General features: G+C 35.5%; 1 protein-coding gene across 5 annotated transcripts in view; it reads left to right on the top strand.

Moving 5' to 3' along the window:
- Positions 1-22,138, top strand: part of SYT1 (synaptotagmin 1) — a 530,829-nt gene that overhangs the window by 497,554 nt on the left and 11,137 nt on the right. The gene's annotated exons all lie outside the window — the stretch shown is intronic.

Here is a 22,138-nt window from a genome sequence, read left to right on the forward strand (position 1 = left end):
TTCTTGAAAATGCAATGGGGTCAGCTACACTAAAGGGGAATGATATAGACGGCTGTATTTTAGATGCAAATATATTTCCTACAGAAGAGGTGTTACTTGAACATGCAAAATTAAAAGTAAAGATATGAATGGGTCCAGATGGCATACATCCAAGAGTATTAAAAGATGGAACAGTAGTGCTTGCAGTAACATTAACTCATTTGTTTAACCAATCACTGTTGACTAGTGTAACTGTGGGAGATTGGAGAATTGCAGATGTAGTTCCACTACACAAAGCTAGTAGGGAAGAAGATAACTATGGGCGCATTTGTTTCACACTAATACTAGGAAAGTTAATGGAATCAGTTTATTAAAAATAATTGATGACTATTTAGAGTCTAATAAACTATATGATTTAGCATGGTTTTGTTGCTGGGATATCACATCAAACAAAGCTAGAGGATTGTTTGAATCTGAAACTAAAGTGATAAATCAGGGCACATCAGTTGATATAACCTATTTAGATTTGTACAAGGTATTTCATACAATATGCCATAATATTTTAATACCAAAAATGAAAGTCCTAAAGGACAGGTATTTATGGTCAATGTTTTAAGCATAGTTGAAGGACTGGTAACCACTGCAGTACTATCTAACGGGATGTCTAATGTACCTATTAGTGATATTATTTCTGGTCTACAAAGGAAGATATGTGTTTTTGCAACTGATACAAATATTTGTACCAGGGTTGATACTCCAGAAGGTGTAAAACATCATAGTGATTTAAATAAATTAGAGGAATGAATTTAATACATCAAAATGTAAAATCACACATGTGGAACACAAGACTGAAAGCAGAATACAGAATGAATGGTTGTGTAATGTTAACAAAGACAGAGGAAAATGGACTTTAGAGTTATAGCTTCAGATAATATGAAGATGAGCAACAACTCAATAAAGGAGAGAAATCCAGTAGAATGCTTGGCTGCATAGGCAGAGTTATTAGTAGTAGAAAAAGACAGGTTAATTTTGCTACACTGTTAAGATATCCCCCTGAGTATTGTGTATAGACCTGGAGGCCCTCTCTCCAAACTATACATTATTAAAATAGAAGAAAGTTACAGAAGTGCTACTACAATGGTACATGGGCTGAAAAGTGGAGATGTTGCCTATAGCAAACGATCTAGGTCCTGATTTATTGAGGATCTTAACTTAAGAAACTTCTTATTTTAGTCTCCTGGACAAAACCATGTTACAATGCAAGGGGTTTTCTATTTTGCACATGAGTTAAATACTGACTGTTTTTTCATGTAGCACACAAATACTTGATAGCTTATTTGTACACTGAAATTTAAAGTTGATATTTGTGTGCTACATGAAAAAACAGACAGTATTTAACTTATGTGCAAAATAGAATACTAATTTGCACCCCTTGCATTGTAACATGGTTTTGTCCAGGAGACTGAAATAAAAAGTTTCTTTAATTAAGATCCTTCATGAATCAGGCCCCTAGTTATTATTTATTTAGTACATTCTACAAAATGACAACTAGAATCTGGTTGCTATAGGCAATATCTCGACTTTTTCAAACCCGCATTTTAGTAAATATACCCCTTGAACTCTTCCACAGCTTAGAGGAGAGATAGAACAGAAGTGATAGAAAAGACTTATTCAAATATATCAAAGGTGTTTATAGAGTTCAGTAAAACAGAAATGAGAAAATAAGAGGATTTCTATAGCAAGAGTGGACACAATTTGAAGGGAGGGAGACTGAAAAGATAACATAAGGGAAAATTTTGTTACAGGAAGGACAAAAAATCCGTAGAATAGTCTCCCATCAGCTTTGGGTGCGACTCATGCATTATATAATTCAAGAATGCATGGAATAAACATATGGGTACTGTTAAGACTTAGACATTAGATCTAAAATCTACAATAAATAAACAAACAAAAAAAGCCAGAATATATAGATATGTTAATTCTCTTGTCATCAAATTACATTTTTCTATATTTACAGTACTTCACAGTACTCTTTCATTGACTATGTAAACCTTTTCTTTGCACATGAGAAACACATTAGTTCTGTTGTCTGATTACAGTTCAGTTATGAATGCAGTCTTGGCTTTATACTAGTGCTTTGAATTCAGGTCAGTGAGTCTCTGCATGATAAATGTTTGCCCTGAAAAATTAAATATGTTGATATGTTAATTACATATCATATTGGCTCTAGTAATGTAAAGTCAAAATAAAATGATGGCTTATTATATTCATGCCTTTGTCATCTAAAGAACAAAATTATTCAACTTGACAGTTATTGATGCAAATCTGGCTCACAGGGCCCACTGCGGGGGGACATTCAGGAAAGTTCCTGCTGTGCAGCACTGGTGCAGTGGGCATGTCTTCTCGGGGTACACAGTGAAGACAAATTTGGAAAACAAATGCAATATTCAATCTTTTAGATCTCAAAAAGAGTATTACCCTGGCATAGGGCAGTTGTTGGAGGCTGTTATACAGAAATACAGTATGTGAGACATATAGAGATACTGTGAAACACAATAAATGGTACTCAGGGGGTTGGCCACTTTTCATGCAGGATTCCATTATGCCATAGCCCAAATGTGTGACTCATACACCTGTGCTGAGATACATCACCCATTAACTTCACCCACAATTAGTTTTTCTTAGCTGTTGTGAATGTCAATTAAGCACAAAATCAGCACCTATATTGTTTTATTTGTTTTCTGGTCTCTGCTAAAGATATTCACCTCATTTGTAAATAATAATAAAGTTTCTATACCAATTTTCTTTTTTAATATTTGAAGCATTGTTCAGAGTCCTTATTTGCACTCGTGCAATAATTTTTATTACTCTGTCTTATGAGTTAAGTGTTCCCCACACTTCTTAGATCTACGCTCCTTTGGGTAGGACCATCTTTATGACTTGTTTCATTTCATTGTATGTAACTTATTTATGTAATGAACCCATCCATGTACAACACTGCGTAATATGTCAATGTTTGCTTAACAAAGATACAATAAAAACTCTTATTTATTTTCTCGTCATCTCCCAGCCTTGATGACTGCAACCTTCTCTTGTCTGGCATTCTCCTCAAAGATCTGTCACTGCTCCAATTCCAAATGCTATGGCAAGACTGATTTCTCCTCTAATACTACTTTACATATCCCTACTTTGGCTCCCTATATCACACAATTACATATCCTCAGCTAAAAAACCCTCAACACCACCTTTTAATAATTCTCAAACCTGCTGTTGAAATATTCTCCCTCACAACATTTAGGTCTGCCGCTGACCTGCACCTTTCCTCATCTGTTATATCCACCTCTAATGATTACAAGACTTTCTCCCATGCCACTATATTCCCATAGAATTCCATACCATACCTGCTCAGACTCTCCTCAGGCCTTCAAATCTTTAAATGTTCTCTGAAAACCCACCTTTTTACTTTAATCTTACCTATCACACAATTACACCCCGGTTGTCCAAAATTATACTCTGAGCCACACTCACTCATTTTGTCTCAACCTTGTCTAGATTGTGGACCCTTCTTCTCTTTGATTTCAGTTCTCCATTTATTTTGTATTTTTTTACTTTGCATGCCCGTTTTATATATGCTCTGTTTTTCCCACTGCCTGTGGGCAAAACAGCACTGTGGCACCTTATAAATGAACACAGGTAACAATAGTAATAGAATAATAATAATAATAATAATAATAACATATGTTGCATCCAGAAAGATTCAGGATGATTAGACAGTGTTACGCACCCTTGTCTCCTGCTACCAGCAGGTACAGTAATTCAGATAATATACATGTGCCATTTCTATACTGTTTTAGCCTGAATCCTGGTGGGAATGAATGCAATAAGCTGTCACCTGAGTGATTGGTTTGCAAATCTTTTGTAAGACTTTTCTTATGTTTTAGCTAAGGAGGGAAGGTTATAGTCACTACTGTAGCTAGTCCAAGAAACAAACATATGTGTAGGTAATCAGAGCAATAAGATCCTTCTCTGCCTTTGGCACTTTATTGTTTGAGACCTCTGGGCATGTGCATAATTGAAAACAATAGCAAGAAGTAGCAGACCATCTCCTAAGATGCCAAGGAGCAGCTGAGTCAAATGGATAAATGGAGTCTGTTTGGTATTAACTTATTCAGGAGTATAGCTAGAGTCCAGTGGGTCCAGTGTAAAATTGGATTGGATTTAGTATTGAATTGGAATTCTTGGCTATTATGCAATAAACCGATTCATCCAGAATTTACAAAAAGTAATCCTCTTTATAAGTAAAAACAATGAGCATACACCAGCTGCACTAGGGCCCAATCTGTAGTAAATTATAATGCAAATTATAATGATCTGCAATGCTGGTAAGCATTGGGACTGGTGACTACAAAAGGGGAAGCATCTGAATTATAAACAATGAGCACACAGCAGCGGCACTTGGGCCCAATCCTTAATAAGTTATAATGATCTGCAATCCTGGGAAGCATTGGGACTAATGACTATAAAAGGGAAAATAACTGTAAGTGCACAAAAGCTGCACTGAGGCCCTATCCGTAGTAAGTTATAATGAGCTGCGATGCTGGGAAGCATTGGGACTGGTGACTACATATGTAAACTCTATTGGGATATAATTGACTTTGTCAATAATGTCTTGCTCCTACAGGACTTTGTCCTCTCTAATGGATGAGTCAGACTAATGTAGCTGAAATGATTGTCTTAAGAAGGAACAGTAATGTAGCAATTTCCAAGGTTATTATAGTCATAACATTTGATTGACACAATGTTTAGATAACTGGGCTCTACCTTACGAGATGATGCATAGGGCACGAACCATTTAGTGAATTAATGCTTTAAAATCATGGTTCATACAAATATCTGCTGATAAAATGTATTTGCTTAAGGAATTGTTCTATACAATCATTGCTGAATTTGATGGAAATTAGTTTGAAATTAAGATTGTTGGCAATCCACCTACCACTAGAATTAACATCATTTGATAGTACATCCCTTTCTTTCATTGAGGGCCTAATTTACTAATACACCAATTAAGAACAGGTTAACAAAAAATACTTCCCTAAATTTGTACATTGCACCTGGTATTTGTTATTGCAATTTATAGGTTCAATCTAATTAGACTTCCTATTTTGCATGCATGTTTTAACTTTTAGAACTTGAATGTCACTCCTGAAATTCCATTGATAGATGTTTTCAATGCCTTTATTTTTTTTACTTTAGCATATAGTGTGAATCTTCACAATATTGCTAACAGCTAAAAAGTCTCCCCTGTAACAACTTACACTTTTCCATCTGATGAAAGAATGTAATTAATAAGAGGTTCATACGGGATTTTAACATCATGATACTAACATCTGGCAAATCTCCAAAGTGGTTGTGCTTCCTGATTAACATTTATTAAAACAGACAGTAGCAAGATCATATACACTAATAATGAACTGATTAAGTAAAATTTAGGCTTATGGCTCTACTTAGTGAATTGTACCATTCTAATTGAACATGTAATGCAAGCATGGGGATCATAACATAAATGTTGCTAACTAATGATAACTTGAACAACACTTATCCTCTTCCGTTATGACATGTTATGTCGCTAATGCTGTACTAAACATGTAGATCTGAGTAGCACATATCACTGCAAATGTTTTAAATTTTTACATGCTTACTTACTCTGTCAGCTTTAGGATTTTACAGGTGAAATTGTAATCAAAAGGAACAGATTGCTCTAGTTTGACTACTGCTTCTTTAACTGTGTAAGATGTGACTTCTTTGATTGAAGTGCTTAGCGCTAAAATTATTCCATCAAATCAGAACTTCATCGGCTATTCATTCTTTATTTCCATATATCGCCCCTGATAACTTTTTTGATTGCTAATTTGTTATTTTGTCTTTAAAAGCTGCAAATGCGCTCATTTCAATTCTAAAATAAAATAGATTGCATCTGGAAAATTAGGATCAGAAAATACTCTAGCTAGGAAAGTATAAGCGTATATCCTTAATTCCTGGGAATTTTATCCATGGCTTAGCTTCATACTAAGGATTTTCTGAAATATACGTCTGTCATCATCTTGTGTTTTCTCAGTATTGTTCTATGTCCTTTATTTTAAATTCCCCATGTACCTTTACTTAATTTTCCCTTTTCCTGAAATTCTAGTGCAGTGGGTAACTCTCACTGTTAGCTTAAAAGGGGCTCTTCACCTAAAATATATATATTATTATTAAGTGTTTGGGGACAGCTATTATTTAATATCTCCTTATGCTCTTGTTTTTCATAGCTTAATGGCTCTTCTACACTATGGTCATCTTGGGCCTGATTCATTAAGGAACTTATATTAAGAAGTTTCTTATTTAAGTCTCCTGGACAAAACCACGTTACAATGCAAGGGGTAAACATTAGTTTTCTGTTTTGCACATAAGTTAAATACTGACTGTTTTTTCATGTAGCACACAAATATCAACTTTAAATTTCAGTGTACAAATAAGCTATCAAGCATTTGTTTGCTACATGAAAAAACAGTCAGTATTTAACTTATGTGCAAAACAGAAAACTAATTTTCACCCCTTGCATTGTAACATGGTTTTTGTCCAGGAGACTTAAATAAGAAGTTTCTGAAGTTAAGACCCTTAATGAATCAGGCCCCTTGTCTTTAACATAGCTACTCCACACACACACACACACACACACACACACACACACACACACACACACACTCATACTTTATCGCAAAATATAGATTTTGAGCAGAGAATCGATTTAAAGAAGGTAAATAAGCATTTGTGGGGAAAAGCTTGTCTAATGTGGCGAGCATAATTGTAGACTATTAGCAGTGTCACTACGGCAGTAAGTGTTGTTAGCATCTTTAATTGTACCCATTTGTTTGTTGGATAATCAATCAGTAGTAAAATAGGTATGGATGGCTTACAGCAGCTCTGTATTTCAATACACTTCAGTGAGTAAAATAATCTGTAGACTCCACATGGTAACCAAATTCTTGGAGCCAGGAAAATCTTCTTAGCAATACAGTAGGAAAACAGTTTATGAAGTACCTCGGTTGTTAAGCTCACTTTGTCTCCCTGTGCCGTAGACACCAAACACTAGATTGTGAAGTTGACTAGTCAAGTAAGCTAAAATTGAATAATTCTGTTAACACTACTAAATAAATTTGACGCACTATATAACATACATAGTACATAAATAAATCCCAGAAAGTCAGAATATTTCCTCTAAATATTTTCTGATTTGCATTTAATTGCTTCCAAATATTTAGTTATAAAGCTTAGAAGATTGCAAAAAAATATTAAGTTGTGGTTGGTCAGAGAGCACCCGTATATAAAGATGTGACATCTAGTCTAGTGTTTCTGACCAGCGAACTTGAACTCATTTCCCTGGGATAAAAACATAAATAATCCTTTCTGGATATTTATAACTACACTATATATATATATATATATATATATATAACTGTAAGGTTACTATGTCGTAAACAAAACCAAAAGTCAGGATAATAATTGATCTTTTAACATTGTTTTGTTCTTAATCTATAATGACAAAAAAGTTCCTTGTGGGAATAAAATGCAGCCATTTTTTTCTTGATATTTCATCATGGTGTGGAAATTCCTCACTGGAATCCAGGACTTACCTTAATATGGTAATATATGCATCTCTAGGCAGTTCGGTACAGGGTACAATACTCTCTAAAATACAGTTTCCCTCATTAATTCACATATACAGATAAGCAAAACTGCCACTTATTTTACTGTAATGTGTAGCTTCCAAAACTGATTAGTTTCTGCCTGGAAGGCTGGGGGTGAGGGTGATCCAATTATTGTGAATAAATGTGATATACATAGGACAAACATCACCCGGGGAAAGTGAATGATAGGAAACAGACAGGCAGAGTAGATTGTCAATAGTTTTCTCACTACAGTAAACTGGGCTGTTTTTACCACAAGCACATAGGGCCTACCATTGAATTATGAATGAAGCTTGGTAATGAACACCCTGTTGGCTTAAATGTATATTAAAAAAAACTGTTTAAAAGAGGAGACTCAACTCTTTCAATTGTGTTGTTTGGTCTAACCTTAATCATAGCAGAATAGCTTTAGTCCTTATTCTTATATAACTGTAATATTAAAGGCTGACTTAACTATAGGCACCTCATAGAGTTCTCTGTCAATGGTCAGACCCCTCTGCCATGTCACAAACCCAATGTCATTGGTTTTGAATGGAACTGATCAATCAGATTTGTGTGCTGCTCTATTTAAATCCAATGAAAACAGCAAGATGATGCAGCAGAGAAGGGCATCCACTGTCGGCCCTCATCTAAGACAGCAAGAGTTTTAGAGGAGATAAATGCTGCATATTCTACTTAAAGTGTATATTACAATTACTGACAGGTAGCTGTTTGGCTGCAATCCTAGCTCTAAAACAATAGTGATGCTTAAGAGTTGTCACTTGTGCTTGATCCACATGTTATACTGTGAAATCCAGAGGACACCCACAAGCTGCATCTTTCCTTGCAAAGCTGGGTATAGGCTGTCACAGACACAATCGTGCAAATGTGTGCACATGGGGCCTAATTCATTAAGGCATGCAAAATGAACGGAATGTTTTTAAAAAATTACAAACGTATGTTGTGGCATACACACAAGTCTATCATCACTATCGATTGGCACTTACACTTGTCCTGTAGCTGTGCAAGTGTTGTGGCTGAAAATCACGTACCTGAGGTCTGACCGATGTGCATGCTTCCACACTTAGCACGCTGTAACTGTACATTGACTATGTGCATACGCCCCTTCCCTCCCCTGTTCTGACCCTCAAATTGTAGTCTGTAGTATCCTTAGTATTCGAACATGAATTGGATATACTTTCAGTCACTAGTGAATAGTTCTTTTCTTGCATGCACAGTGCAATTTTGCGCAAAATACGGCATGTATAAGCATTTATGTTTCTTAAGGAATCTGGCCCATGATGTCACAAAACAGAAACAAATGAGTCATAAATTATTGCCAATTATCTGCTTTCAATTAATAACAATAGCCCTGTTGAAATTTGAATTGTAAAGATATTTTGCATTCTTTACTTTTTCCAGAAGGTCCTAAGTGTCTAATTATTTGAATTCACTTGGCAAAATACCCTGGGCAATTTGTTTTCAAAATAAACCCAGTGGATATAACTTTAAAGAATTGGTGATAGAATGTGTTTGAAAATACCCACCAAATGTGTTTCCGTAGTTACATTCATAGAAGATTAAGTACATCTTATGAGCTTTTTTTATTTATCTCTAAATGAATCAGTTCAACTAAAAACAGAACTGACAGTTTGCTGTTTATATAATACTATTTCTATTTTTATTCTCATGATAAGCAGGACAATTGCTCAGCTTCAGATAATTGGCTGATATTTTGCTCTAATTCTAAGTGAGATAGAGGCTTTCAAATTAGTACCTTCGCATAATTATGGACCTATTCAGCAATCATGGTTAGAATGTTAATTAGAATTTATATTTTGCTAATGTTAGAATTGCTGTCGTATTTATCCAGAAAAATTCCGATTCCTCTTGCTGCCAACGCTCAGGCAAAAAGACAACATGGATCCTCAAATTATAAAATTTAAGAAGCTGTAGATGGAGCTCAAAATACATAGCTTAAAAATGATTAAATAAGCAAACTGCATTCAATAATCTGTATCTTTAGAGGAGTGTAGAACCAATAATTTCTTTCTTTAACCATGTTGGTGCTTATTACGAATAAGGGGCCTGATTCATTAAGGATCTTAAATGAAGAGGTATCTTATTTCAGTCTCCTGGACACAGAAAACTAATTTGCACCCCTTGCATTGTAACATGGTTTTGTCCAGGAGACTGAAATAAGATACCTCTTCATTTAAGATCCTTAATGAATCAGACCCAAAATCTTCATATATAAAAGGGGATGGGCAAAAAGTATTTTCCGTTAAGTTAGTTAACCACACATGCTCTCTAATAAACTGTACTTGTATTTTGTTTTTAGATTTGTGCCCAATATAGTTATATTGGGATAAGCTCACCTGCCAGTGTCAAGGTATCTCCTGTAGGTGAATTCCAAGCCAGTGAAGCAAACATATATTCAGGGTGTCTCATTTCATCATCATCATCACCATTTATTTATATAGCACCAATTATTTCAGTCTCCTGGACAAAACCATGGTACAATGCAAGGGGAGCAAATTAGTATTCTGTTTTGCACATAAGTTAAATACTGATTGTTTGTTCATGTAGCACACAAATATCAACTTTCATCATCATCATCATCATCACCATTTATTTATATAGCGGCACTAATTCCGCAGCGCTGTACAGAGAACTCATTCACATCAGTCCCTGCCCCATTGGAGCTTACAGTCTAAATTCCCTAAATTTAGAACCTCATTTAGAACCTTCCCCTGAACCTCCCTCTTATAAAGCATGCAGTACCTGGGGGGAGTGGTCAACTCCCATAAAAACAAACTAGAAATTAGTGAAAGAGAAGAAATTAATGAAATGTGTACAAGTGAATAAAATAATTTGTGACGGCAGCCAAGGACAACTTAGACCAATGTGCATGTGCAAACAAAAGAAACATGTTTTGCGACACTCAGAAACAAACAATATATAAATCACAAACGCTGGTCTTGAGCTGTCCTCTTCTCAATTCCACTATGTCTTGTATATCTGTTATTCTGGAAACATTACCATCAGGAATTACATTTATATTAGGATCTATTCTCTTTTATAAATTCCTCAATACTTTTTTTTAAGCAAGTATTGAGACTAAGATTCTGCAGTTATTTAATGACTAGACATGTATTCTTTATATCTTTGTAATATGTAAAATATATTTAATTAAGTACAGATTTTGTCCAAACTTGAGTACATATTTTATTGTTACAAACTAAAAATATTAACTATTCACACATAGATTTTTTTTGTCTATATATATAGAGCATGGCTAAAAGTGTGGACTTGCAATCCATTTACCGGATTTAGTGTACTCAGCGCAAGGTAGGGAAGTTTGGAGGATATTCACTTGTCAAAAAACTTCTAATTCTAATGCATACGTTTTAGTTAGTTAAATATTATTTTAATAATGTATTATATGGGGTTTGAAGACATTTAGTATGCCTATGCTAACTGGCTCTTATAATACAAGGGCCACATTTCCTGCATGCTTCATGGAAAATACATCAGTAACATAGACAGGGCGGAGGCCAACCAGTGTCTGATGTAAATGAATTATTTAGTTCACACAAAGACCTGGGTCAATGGAAATTGCCAGAGGCTGGGTGACCTGAATAAGGTCAAAACGCATATACATACAGGCACTATCTGTCAACTAATGAACTAATGTCATGTGAGCACAAAGTTAATCTGGGACTAGCAGATGCAAATGTAAGAATGTAAATAAATATCCTGTTTTGGATAATCCCCTTTGATACCCTGTCCCAGAAGAGGACGCAATGGCTGGAATTAGGGAATCATGGCCAGACTCCTATCAAAACTCTTATGGTGGGCACAATCGAATAATAGGGAATGTCCAAAAGTAAGTAATATGACACAAAAATAATTAAAGAATAAATACACCCAAAACTAAAATTGGATTTTTGTTGGAATTGAAGATATTAATATAGAAGAGGATACTTATCATGGATGCACTGTTCACCAGATCTAAAAAAGTCTCTTCTGGCTCTAATGGTCTCTCTCTGAATTCCTTAATTCTCTTACTGCTCCAAATGTTTTAAGTTTCTTTTTTAAATAAATGGGAAGTTTATTGGGAGAAGCATCATATGTTTGAAAGATAGGTAAGCATAGAGGGGAAAGAAAGGACTCGTACCAGCTGCTGTTAAAATGATGCTATATTTTCTAGTGTATTTAATGCCAGTTTAAAGCATGCAAACAAATGTGGTAATATAACCCATTCTATCTAACGGGGCCATACATTGCATTTTTATGTGTGTTTAACTTCAGATCCCTGTGGTGTAGCTTTTTGCACACACCTTGCTCCATTTCAGTGCATTCGGTGCATGTCAACGCACTTTCATAGGTCCATTAATCTCAATGGGAAAGGAATGTGAAAATACCCATTTGCAGTTAACAGGTATTTATGTATTGGTTTTTCCCAGGCATTTAATTTACCTAGAGAAAACTGTTTTGGCACAGACATATTTTAAAAAAAACATAGTTTGAAAACTCATTTGAAAAAAATGCATCTAAAAGCATATCAACTGCATATGAAGAGCAGGTACGCCCAATTAGATTATCCCCTGGTATCCAAGGCATCAAATGTGCCCAAAAAATGAATATCTTCATTCAATACTAACAGCCATTCTCCTAACTCTTCTGCCTCTGTAACCACCTCCACTCCCCCACTCATTGCCTCCTACACTTGTGTCAGCACCAGTGCCGGAACTACCATTGCTGCAGCAGGTGCAGTGCACCGGAGCCCATGAAGATAATGGGGCCCACTGCATGGCAGATACAGATGGTCGGGGGCCCAGGTTCAATCCTCCCCACATACCTGCATCGGGGCCCACAACTCACTAGTTTCGGTTCTGGTCAGCACCTTCCCTCCGGGATTAAAGCTCTCACGAGTAGGTCCGTCTTTTGCTTGTGTTTTTGATTCTACTGTTGCACCTTCTGCTCGGTCCTCTGCACCTCTATATCTGTTTCCCCAACCATGTTTCCAGTTTCTAGAGCCTATGAATCGGGGCACAGGCTTACTTCACACAGGTACTATTTAGAAATGAGGCTCACTGCCTAGATATTAGTTTGTTCTACAATACTATGTATTCTGTCAATTTGTGACTTTTTGTTTGTTGTATAATTAAGCATTCTGTAATTTTGCATTATTAGATTTGTGCATTGTGTAATATTGTAAATGTATACTCTGTTCACCCCCTATGTACGGAGGTGCGGACAATTTGTGGCGCCTTATAAATAACATATAATAATAGTAATAATAATATAAAAAACCCATTGATTCACTCACATTTTTCAGCGAAGTGAAGGTAAGGCTTATTATAGCTATCTGGGATGCTAGTAGATTCAGCAAACTGCTCTTGCAATTAATTTGCTATATTAACTCTTTCACCTCCACCCTAAGTGTAATTTTTTGTTTTGGGCGGATTTCTTCTTTTATTATATATCAAGCCTGGTAATTTTGTGGAATCTGATATTTATTCTATTTATTAATATATCTATATAGATATATCTTCTATATCTCTCATATATGTCTTCAAACATATTATGTCAGGCTTACAATTGGTTGGCTAATAGCTAAAGGGCGAAATTACTAACTAGTTCAATCACACATTTATATAAATATATTCATATGTATGTGTGTGTTGGGTTCATGTGTTTTAAAAGGGGACTACTGTATATTGCTACAGTCCAAGAAATATATCTATGTGATAATAAACATCATATATACAGAGATATATTATCTTGGCTCATTGAGTACTTCTGTCCAATCTTGCAGTCTGATACATTGGTGCACTTTTAATGTATATATTTATATCTATAGCTTTTTGTGATTCCAAAGGAAGTTCAAAAACATGAAAACTATTTCACTAATACATTTAGCCTAGGTTATACAAATACAAGGTAAGAAAACACAATGGTAATAAGTCTTCTAATTATTTACGCTTCCTTAACTACCTATATAATAAAAACACAAAACTATTTTACAAACAATAAATACACATTCTGTACACTTGCAAGAATAAATTAGGTAAAACAATATAGTTGCCTGTTTGTTGATGTCTTAGGATCCTTCTCTCGGCTTCCCTCTAAACTGATTTGAATCTTACTTCAATTGTCCAATATTTATACCATACCGCATTGGAATTTTCCCATAGTGTGTTCAATACAATCTTTGCCAGAGTTATTTTTCAGTGTGCCATAAAACAATTTGGATGATTCTGCCCCAAGGTGGCAAGCAAGGAGGTTACTAGAAAAAGTGGAATGCGTTTTCATACATAATTATCTTTTGGGTCAGCTTTGATGTGTAAATAAATAGTTTGCTTGGAGTCCCTAATGTAAATATCAGTGACCTCTAATTGCAACAAACAAACCTGTTATAATTAATGACATAGGTGTTCTGAATTTTGACTCTAACTAACCTATCGTAACTGCGTACACCCTTGCTTGTATGGCCTAATCAGTAACTTGTTGAAACTATCCCTCATAGCATTCATTTATTTGCTGTGAATCAGACTTTAACATCCAAACTTTATTATTTAACTAATTCAATATTTGACACATTTATGCATATATACTATATTGTAAAACATCTACCCTCACTTTAAAATATATAAACAATCAACAGTGATTAAAATTATTTTAATATTATCTATGATATATTTAAATTTAACAATTAGCTATCTGGTAAGAGTACAAACAGGTTTATAGAGAAGCATTACAGGTGGTTCTTGTCTGATTGTGGTAAAACACATCTAAAAATTATATTTTTCTTTTTTTTTGTTCCACAACATATCCTAAATGTTTGACGTATCAAAATGTTTATAAAAAAAATATTATCAAGATAATTGCTACAAATAATATTGCATGTAAGTAAAATTATATGTAAAAGATGAACATGCATATAAACTGTGTTTCAAGTGCTTTATATAAAAGCATGAATAATATGTAATATGTTAAAATAGCAATAAAAATAAACATGCTACAAATCAACCAAATGAAATGCTGAAAAAAAAAATGTTGTATTTTGCAGTCTTTATTATATATAAAAAAAATCCATATATAAAATTGCCAGCAAGGAGAAAAATGAACTGAAATACAGCTAGCTATTAATGTATTGAGAGATTTTTGAGAAATCTGCAGTTCATATGCCAGTTTATCTTTGTGTGAGATTTCTTCATTCCACCTGAATCATTTGTAGGAGTCAGTTATTTTCTTGTCACCCACTGTCTAAATGTACTTCCTGGCGAGAGTCCATGCTGTCTATAACAGAATACTAAGAGAAATAAGTGTATGTAGAATAAGTGCCACTTTTGTGTGCTGGCAGTGACTCTAATAGACCTCATTGATACATTTTTTCATTTTAAGGAGCATTTTAAAACTGCATGCCATATCATTTATATTATTCTCACCATACTTGCTTATGCACATGTGACCAAAGTCCCCTCAAACATTTATTAGCACATGACGCACTTCATATAATATGACTTTGTTCTCAATACACTTAATGGCTTGTGAGCTGTTATCTGGGATGGAAATGGTTCTGCCTATCTAAATGATTTTCTTCTGCTAGCCATGAATAATCACTATGCATTTTTGCTGTACACTCAAATATGTCATTTGGATTCTATTCGTTTATATGGAACGTCACCAGCCTAACAGAGTTGTTTAACAATTGCAGGGAGGGATAATTTAATATTTTCCTGTTGATTGACTATGTTGTGGCACTTTGGTGGAATCAATATTCAGTACTTAAACTTTTGAGGAGTGCAGTAAATGGTCAGTCTTCCTTACCTAAACCTACCTAACATAGTAAAGCCTCCATACAGCACTGATCTTTCACCTTACATAATCCATTGTTATGCATCCTACTTTATCCCTTTTATTTTACTATTTTTTGCTCTTACTGTGCACGTAAGAAAGCAACTTTCCCATCCGGACCTTAATATTTACTATTTTATAGGGCCGATCTCTAGTTCACTGTTTGTGGATAAAATGGACTGAGCAGTTCACTCTAGTTTTTGCAACACTTTCTGCATTTTTCCTCTAGAAACCACAGGCCTAAAAGAAGAACTAAGCATCCAAAGTCTTGCTTTAGTATAGACTCAGTGGTCTTAAAGCATCATTGCTATCATAGAGAAAAGCAGAGTGACAATAAGTTTAGAAAAAGAAAAATTAATTAAAAGCTTATCGCTAGCACTGTAGTAATTTCACTGATGCCCATGGAGTTGTACATTAGTTATGTATTATCTATCTGAGACTGCTGTTTTTTTTGTCAACTAATCATGGAAGAATGTTAGTGATTTAAACAGTGAGACACTGGCAGCTTTAAAACATCATATATAACTATGACCTACTGGAATTGTATCCCATGATTTTTATTTTTTTACACATTCTGTAAAACATAAAATTACTTTGCTACAGGTATATTTACCTTATTAAGGGTTTTAACTGTCCCTTAATTCACATCTCATTAGTAAAGTGTGGAGTCCAATTGGAAAGATAATGAATGACACCGCAGGAGGGGGGTGGCTGCTCATGCTTTTTGTACAACCACATTAGAGATAACTAGCCCAGGTGCTTAGATTACCTTTTATGGCAAAATATACATTAAAATGCCAGTTGTCATCACCATCAAGTTGATGGTGATTGGCTTCCCTATAATGCAGACTCCTCAACATATACGCTTCTTGATACGCTTTAAACATATGTTCATGCAGAAGCATTTAAAACACTATGCTGAACTGCATGTATCTTAATATATGCGCAACTCAACATAACCATCTAAATTCACCATTAATGCGGAACACATTTTACGTGTGATACAAAAGCATATAACTCTACATGAGGCGCTATACCTTTACTTTTTAACTAAGGTGCCGTGTAATGTAAGATTAATAACAAATTTATGGTTCTTTCATAGTCCCCTAATGATAGCATGTATCATTTAAAGCATTTTAACATGTCATGGTATGGGAACTTCTACAATTATATGTACATTTTGTGAGACAGAATGGGAGAACGTATATGTAGCTTTGCGTTTTTTTCTTAAAGATTTGGATTTGATGCATTTCTGACATTGTGTTCTTATAGAAGATTGGACACTAATCTATTGGACTGTGCTGTGAAAAGCTTTTTCACATGGCTCCAAATCCACTGAGCCATCCATTTCCCCTTCTCTTGGCTTCTCTGAAGATACTAAGCCATCTGTTCCTCTGTGTATTTGTGCTTGCATAGTCCCAGGAGAGCAATGTCTGCTGGGATGTTTTATGTCATGCAATTGATAGACTCCCTCATGCTACATTGGTTATCAAGATGGGCAGCATATTCCACAGGGCTAGCGTGCTATAGATTATTTTTTTTTAGCTTAAACTGTGCACTTCCAGGTGTCTGAACAATCAAACACAATTTAAAATCTATCTTTGATTCCACTTATTTTTCTCTGAGTGGTTGTGTCCTTGGCAGAATTTTCTGAATAGTGCTTGTAAAGCTTTCACAGTGAAAATTCAGAAACAATGCCTTTATCCCGGCACCATAAAAATATTGTTGCACACTGCTGGAATCACAAAGTATGGCTCTTGCTTTGTATTACAATCTGAAATTCCTTCATTTATGTCAAGCACAAAATAGTTTTCCAGCTAGGCTATTAACAATGCTGACTTTGCCCCACACAGCAGCTCAGTGCTGTATTAAGTATCACCCTTCACCTATATCCATTAATAAGCAGAAAGTAGGAATGTTGCAATTATTTTTTACTGCATTTCATCTATGTATAAATGTATAACTTAAAAAACAAATAAGCTAATCATTGAATATTGATGAACAGTATACAAAGGCCTGCATTTTACTGAGTTAAATAATATATGTTTAAACAAATTAAGTACTTTTTTCTTGACTACATCAGCTGTACTTCACATTGGTTACAACGCATTGCTGTAATCTGATATATAAAGAATCTATTTAGAGGTGTCTATACACAGGGCTGCCATCAGAAAGCATCGGGCCCAGTACAATGAAGCAGGCAGGGCCCCCCGATGACCCCCCAATGAACCAGGGCCATCTTTCCGACTGGGCACGATAGGCAGGTGCCAGGGGGCCCAGGGGCAAAGGGGGCCCAAGGCAATAAAAAAAAATCCTGTAGAAAAAAACGAAACTTTTTACACACACACACACAGAAGTTAAGGCTGAAGGTACAGTCACGGGTCTGCCCGCTGTCCTTCAGTCCCGGCGTCTTCCCTGCTGTCTTCAGCCTGGCTGTCACAGTGACAGCCAGTCTAAAGATAGCGGGGCCCCTGGTAAGAGTATGCCACCGGGCCCCCTGGTGAGCCCGGGCCCGTAACAAGGGTACTCCCTGTACCCCCCTGATGGCGGCCCTGTCTATACACATTACAGGTTTAAAAATTAACACATTTCAGTGGTTCATGAATGCTGGGTACACATTTATGCAATTATAGTGCAAATCACATGATTTACGACCTGTGGTTCAGATCTCTATTGCAAGAGTGTGTACGGTGCCATGGTCATGTTTTATCATCATCGGTTGCTTTAGTTTTCTAAACTTCCTAAAAATCACGATCAACGATAAAACAATGTCAGGCAAATGTGGAAGTGTGTACACACTCACGACCAGCAGTATAGGTAGATATCTGTAGAGTGTGTAGTCACCATATTTTCATCAGATGGTTATGAGAGATGAAGATCACAGATCTTATGGTAAATTGCGTAGGTGTGTAAACATGAATCGGCATGCTCATTGGGACTTTCAATAGTTGGTGAAATTGTTGCTGAAACTGCATCTGAAGTAAGATTGCATAGGTGTGTACCCATCTTTAAGCTCGCTTCTGCAACTTATTGTATTTCTTTTAAAACACTACATTTTAATAGGTACAAAAAGAAGATGGGGAGCTTCATGATGAAAACCCATTCATTAAAGCAATCTTAGCTAAGCGTGCCAGATCAGTGAATAGAGAACAGCATAATATCATATAATGTCTCCAAGTCCGAGTGCCATCTCAATATATGGGCACAAGAGTTAAGATCTAATTCAGCTCCACTGCCGTCTTCCAGATGAGCGAAGGCGCGCCAATTAGTTTCCTAACACTGGATTCTCTCAGATGGGGGGCTTGGTTTCTGGCCCCACATAACTTAATATCAGAGTTTCCCTCTAGTAAGCAATATAGTTTAAATGGGTGTATCAAATAGGTTTTTTTTCTAATAGCCAATTGGGTTTTAGAGGTGTGTCCTTATTGACAAATCACCGTTCTCTATTCATTGATCCGGTATGCTTATCTTATTTTTAACTAAAGCTGTTTTGATCAAGTTTTTTTTCACCATAAAATGCCTCTTCCTTCTTTTTGTACAGATCTACTAGCAAGGAGAATAAAGGCATAATTAAAAGGGGTTGTAGCAGCTCTGTCCAGGATCTTGGTGCAGAAATTGCAGCTCCTGCTTACTGAAAAAGGACCTCCTAAGAGGAGGATTAACCAGATATTTTGAAGTCGATGTACTTTATCTTTTAGATCCTTTAAAGATCACACACAATCATTTTCACTGAAAGATTATAATCACTTATTTACATTTTTTATAATATTATTACCATTATAGTAGATCTGTAACGTGCCACAGTGCTCCGCAACGCTGGACAGTGGGGAAAACAGGATATACATAAAACAGGCACATCAAAAGAAACAAAATAAATGCAGATATGAAAACAAAGCATATGGAGGGTCCTGATCATTAGAGAGCTAAATTCTAATTGGAAAAGGCACAGCTGAAACAAGAGGAACAAGTATAGCTCACAGTGAAGATTTGGACAGTTGTGAGTGTAAGCTTTAATAAAGGTTTCAGAGTATTTAAAGATTTGATGACTTTGAAGAAGTGTGCGTGGTAGGAAATTCCATAAGTGAGTAGTGCACAGGAAAAGTCTTGTAGGCGGGGGTGAGATGTGGTTACCAGAGACAGATCAGAGGGAGAGTAATATGAAATGAGATTTGAGATGTGTGAAAGGTGGTGTTATTGAGGGCTTTGTGGGGTAAGTAATTTGAATTGGATTCTGGAAATCCTGTGAAGGGATTTGCAAAGTGGTGTGGCAGATGTGGAGCTGCAAGAGAGGAAGATCAGTCTTATAACAGCATTTTAAGATGAATTGAAGCAGAGATAGATGGGTGAGGGGAATGCCAGATAGCAGGTTGTATTATTCAAGGCAGGAGGGAGATGATGAGAGATTTATGGAGAGCGGATAGGAGTTTTGGTAGCCTCTTGGGTAAGAAAAGGACGTATTCTGTCGCTATTTCAAAAATAGGCAACATGTATTTATACTTTATACCTAAATAAAAGTGAAGAACACTACAAATATATTTTGTGCACTAATACATTTTCCTATTGTTATCCTAATTCCTAATAATGAATTGAACATCATGTTCTCTCAAGAGATGTTTATCAACTCTTTCCAGTTACTCACTACCAGTCACTGTTAGAAGTATTTGCTCACAAATTATTTCCTACAGTTAATGCTCTGTACATTTAAAAAAGGGCAGAATTATTTCTAAATGCAAATTATTCCAATATGCTACCAAAATAGCATAACATTCACTTTGATATATACGGTAGTCATTATTGGTTTTATCGATTTAAATGATACAAAATTGTGAAATGCCTACATACCTCCGGTCATTAAAAGATTAAATACACATTTTTTTCAAGCGTTTTATGGGAAGAAAAATAGAGTACAAATCAATACTGTAAAATATTTGGTATTCTAATAAAATACATTTTTGTTTCACTATCTTTCCCGTATCTGACCTCAGAAAATATAAAATTGACTTTTGTATTAAAGCCAACACATTCTGTTTACATGAAGGCTCGTCTACAAGTAAAAGGCACAAGTGCAACTGCTTGTCAGCCAAGATAATTTCAAGGCACTTGTCACAAACCCACTTCAGTGTCCTTTGAAACTGGCCAAAGCAAATCAATCTATGGTTAGTTTTCCAATATAGAAATACATATGTGCAAATGAACATGCAAAGAACAATCATTTATCTCATTTAAACACTCCTGTCTTGCAAAACAAATTCTCATGTCTGCATGTGGGTCCAAATGTCGGCGTACTCATCAAAGCACATCCCGGACATGCAGATCCAAATCCTCCTATTGGACCCCCACCCTAACCCCGCAGATATGTTCATCTTGGCCCCTAAATACATATATATTCTATATAGGGTTCTAACAATTTTCTTTGCATGTTCAATAAATAGATAACTTTTGGTAGTTTGGAGGTATGTGAAAACAAAGCATTTAACTGAGAGATATTTATGAAAACCAGTTAATTGAAAAAATGTGTTGTAAATCATAGCAACTAATCACACTTTTGTTTTAATTTTCTCAACATTGCAAAAAAAATAAAGCTACAATCTGATTGATTGCTGCAGGTTACAATGACCTGTGAACCAGATTTCATAAATGTCCTTATTTCATTTTTCCACTCTCTATTACTCTTCCTTTACAGACGTTATTGAATAATATTTGAATTTCCTGGCAATTCAACCACAAACTGCTACAAGAACTTGTTAATATTCAGTGTGTACCTTAAAATTTGGGTGTTCTTCTTATTTAATATAAAGTATTTGGTATTTGACTCTCTAATCTTTGATCCTGTTTAGTTATCATTTTAAACGTAGTTAAAACTTTTTGTCTGCATTCCAAAACGTGTGTTCTATGCCTTCCCCAAATAACCAAATTACTGATTCTGGTATTCTTTTGGCTGCTTAGAGCAAATGGGACTCTACATGCATCCCAAAACTGCAGAGGGTGAGTGTCAATTATTCTGCAGTTGACGTGTTACAGGAAAATCCACTGATCACTGCCCTTTGTGATTTGTGGGATTTCTTGTAGCTTGTAGCAAGAGACTTGTCCACTCTGTGTGTGTACATACATCGAAAGCCACAATGTGTGTACGCAAGTGATCCCTAGTCAAGCACTGAAAATGCTAGGGATAGACAAAGGCTCTTTCAAACACCCTGGCTCAGAAAAACTTGGGGTTACTCTTTTGAAAGGGAAACGTCACCTCTTTTAAATGAGTACCCCTGTTTTATTATTGTCTACTTATTGTTGTTTAATCAGAAGACAATGAATGACATTAAAATAAATTGAAGGGGGCTCAGATTCCACTTCCACTAAATGATGGCACTGTCCCTTTATTTCAACCATTTCCCCAACTTTAATTTAATTAATAAATGAAAAATCTGAAAAATTCACCTCCTGAAAACCAGTGTGTATTCCAAGCTTGGGTTAGAAAGGTAATTGACTCATCACTGCCTGCAGTAGGTTGTCTGTTTTCCTAAAAGGTATGCCTTCCTAACATTTCTTTTCTTTTTCTGCGCCTTTAACCTTTACAATGAACTCATGTCATA

Source organism: Mixophyes fleayi, chromosome 4 (assembly GCF_038048845.1).
Source record: "Mixophyes fleayi isolate aMixFle1 chromosome 4, aMixFle1.hap1, whole genome shotgun sequence".
NCBI lineage: Eukaryota > Metazoa > Chordata > Amphibia > Anura > Limnodynastidae > Mixophyes > Mixophyes fleayi.